Below are 3,857 nucleotides of genomic sequence, written 5' to 3' on the forward strand. Positions count from 1 at the left end.
CCCGACTGATGAGGCAGGAGGGAGGAAATGCATAGAAGAAGAATTTCCCCAATCCAGCGCGAACGCATCTACCGCTGCTGCCTCAGGGTCTGGTTCCCAAGCGACATACATAGGTATCTGGTGATTTAGCCTTGATGCAAATAAATCGATATCTGGCGTGCCATATTGCTTGATAACTTTTGTGAAAAAAAATTTGGGGGTTTTAACATCCATTCGATGTTGTCATTAAATTTACGTGACCTGGTGTCTGCCACTGTATTTAGCTTACCTGGCAGGTAAGTTACTGATAGCCAAATATGTCTTTGGACACACCATTGCCAAATTGTGTTGACCAACTGGTCGCATGATACCGATTTTATGCCACCCATATGGTTAATGTAGGCCACCACCATAGTATTATCTATTTATAACCGTACATGCAAGTGATGCATATTTATGCATATGCTTTTAAGCCATAAAAGTCACCCAACATCTCTAGATAATTAATGCCCAGTGTAAGTGGTAACGATGATTCTGGGTTAGTCCATCTACTACTTGTGCTGGATATAGTTAGTTGCTCCCCAGCCTTGAGCACTGGCATCTTTTTGGATAACTGACGTAGGGTTAGTGATGATAATAGGCTGAAACTATGTCAAACGTTTTTTGCCCACCATTGTAGTTCTGATATTACTTCAGTGGGTAACTTCATGAAACGATCATAATGACCTGTATGTCGTTTTTGTTACAAAGGTCCGAATTATGTAGCCGGAAATGCTGCTACCATTTTCCCAATTACTCTGTTACTTGTCGAGTAGTTGGTAGTTTGTTGACCATTAAACTGTTGCATGATTGTGCCAATTCAACTATGTTGTCTCTTGGCAATGTTACAGTCACGTAGACTGAATTAATTGTGAAGCCCAAGTAGTCCATGATAGTAGATGGCTTCAACTTAGATTTATCTGGATGTAAGATAACCCCAGGGTTTCGAATAACTGTTTGGTAGCTGAACAGCTAACATAGTCAATTTCATGGTCTTGCCTACCATTTAGGATCCGGAAGTGGCGGCGCTGTTATACGGCTGCGGCTCGCCTGCAGTCTGTCTGTTTTTACTTTTTGTGTTGTTTTTTTTGTCTAGTTTAGTAATTTTTTTGGTTATTAGGTGGTGTTATGTGTGTGGGGGGAGGGTGAAACAGAGCTTTCTGTCTCTCCCGTCGGGGGAATGCGACTTTTTTGTCGTATCCCCCTTCTCTTCCCCCCGTCTGCGCTGAGGCCTAATGGCGGAGCTGGCGGCCTTGAACCTGCGACCGACCTCGAGGGTCCGGAGGTAGAGCCAGCCAGGACTCACCAACGCGAGGCTGGCCGTCTTCGAGCTGTGGCGACGTCCGGGTAGCGGCACGACTCGGCGCTCCGGTGAGGGCGGACGGCGCGGAGCTGAGACACTCCCGTGTGAGCGGCACGGCTACCGGCTGGAAGGCGCTCCCGTGTGAGCAGCCCGGTGTGGGGCTGAGACGCTGCCGTGTGGGTGGCCTGGCTACCGGCTGGAAGGCGCTCCGGTGAGGGCGGACCGGCTCCCGGCTGGAAGGTGCTCCCGTGGGGGCAGCCCGGTGTGGGGCTGAGACGCTGCCTTGTGGGCGGCCCGGTGCTCTGGCGGCTGAGGCGGCATTTTGGCGGCGGCGACCTGGATCCGGGGCTCGGCCGCGGGCCAGTGGAGGACAATGTCGGGAGCTCGCAGGTCACAGGCTGGTGCCTGTTTTCCGGAGCACCTGTTGCAACAGCTGCGGGCAGCTTCGACCACCCCGGGCCGCGGAGCTTGAACCGCGGGACTGATGCCATCGCCCGGTGGGGTATCGCCTCGGCGCAGAGGGAGAAGAGGAGGGAAGAGACAGTAACTCTAAGACTTTTGCCTCCATCACAGTGAGGAGGTGTTTGGTGAACTCACTGTGGTGGATGTTAATTTGTGTTTATTGTGTTTTGTTATTATTACATGTATGGCTGCAGGCAACAGCATTTCGTTCAGACCGAAAGGTCTGAATGACAAATAAAGGATTCAATTCAATTCAATTCAATTCAATATCATCAAGATATGCCATGACAATATGTTTTTGTCTTCTGAATATTACCAGAGCTGGTTTTAGTGTCTTGGTGACACTCTTGGGCTGATGCGAACCCATTGGGTAACGCTTTAAACTGCTATAGCTGCCCCATCCAGGTAAATTTCAGGTATCTGCGATGATCCTTGTGAATGGTACTAAATAGTAAACATCTTTAAGATGAATGCTTGCCATGAAGTATCCTTTGGAATTTAGTTGTTTGGCAGTAACAACCGGTTCCATTTTGAAATGTATATACTTAACAAACATATTTAGTGAAGTTAAGTCAATGATGATGTGACATCCATCATCTTTTTTGGGTTTAGTGAATATATTTGATACGAATTGCAAGGGTTCAGGTTTTCCCATGATACCCTTTGTAATTATTCTCACCAGTTCAGCTTGTCACTCTTGTTTCTTTAATGGAGAGGGGAAAAATACCCTCTGGGGTGAATGTTTACCTGGTGGCAATTTTTCTAGTATGAACTGTATTTGTATTCACTAATGCCATTGAGTATATACTGATCACTCGTGATAGACTCCCATGTGTTAGTATTACTCTATATACTGGTAGGAACCAGACTCACCTACCTCCATGGTTATGGGTATTCTTCTGTTTCCTGCCGGTCCAACGAGTGTTGCACGTCGTCTGACGTGGCGGTGACGTTGGGGGGTGGTACATTTTCCATGGGGTCCGCTCTGGGCCCTGGTCTAAAGAAGACTTTCGGTGATAGAATGCGGACCCGGAACTTTCATCAGTCCGATATGGTAGACGTTGACTGATGGACGCGATGGGGTGCTGCTACGTAGGAATTACTGTTTTTGGTTTGCTCGTCCCGGCCCTGCCCTCATGAGCCGAACGTTTTGTAAAACCTCTTGCATGTCCTTCATATACTTTGTGAGGTTTTTGCCAAAGAGCAGTGGGTCTGGCTCAGTGGCTGCGGTATGCACAAACCCGCAATGTAGGATTTATGGCAGGTCTTATGACTTGTTTACGAAGGTTGTGGTAATCTCCATATTTGTCCATGGAACGAGGAAAAAACGATGTGATGGCTGATGTCAGGCTTTTGACAGCCTCCTGCACGTGGGGTTTCCATGTAGCTGTCCACCACACCTAGCAGCTCTTCCTGTTCCTGCACCCCTTGCATACTCCCGAGATCTTCAGCCCTTGCCCCTGTTCTTGACCAGCCCAGTCCTGGTCACCAAAGCTATCCTCTGGAAAGGAGGAAGCAATGGACAGTGCACAAGGCACTGTGGAGGGAGTGCCTGACCCCCCACTGCGAGAGCACCCCTCCTGGGGTGCACCTCGCTGGAGCTCCTGCTCCAAGAGCCGCTCCAAGCGTCTCAAGCGGCTGTCTCTCCCCCGCCTGGGTGGAGAGACGTCCCCGTCCGACAAGGCGGAGCCACCGGCTGGACGCCTCTTCCATGGCATTAAATCCAGCCCGCTGCTCAGGCGCTAGCGGGCTGGGCTCGGACGCGGTGTCGGGGTATAGCGGACCACCCGGTAAGCGGTCCTACCGCCTTGTTGCTGCCCCCTCCCAGATGGAACGCTCCTCCGTGGAGTTGAGCGGGGGACAGGTCTGTTCTTTTGCTGCCCCCCCCCCCAGATGGAACGCTTCTCCGTGGAGTCGAGCGGGGGACAGGTCTGCTCTGTTGCTGCCCCCCCCAGATGGAACGCTCCTCCGTGGAGTCGAGCGGGGGACAGGTTTGTTCTAGAGCCTTTCTTCTCTGCCGGAAAGCAGAAGGCTCCCTGTGAAAGAAAAAGCCGACGTCAGCTTACCTGACGGT

The sequence above is a fragment of the Amblyraja radiata genome, chromosome 29 (assembly GCF_010909765.2).
Source record: "Amblyraja radiata isolate CabotCenter1 chromosome 29, sAmbRad1.1.pri, whole genome shotgun sequence".
In the NCBI taxonomy this organism is placed as follows: Eukaryota; Metazoa; Chordata; class Chondrichthyes; order Rajiformes; family Rajidae; genus Amblyraja; species Amblyraja radiata.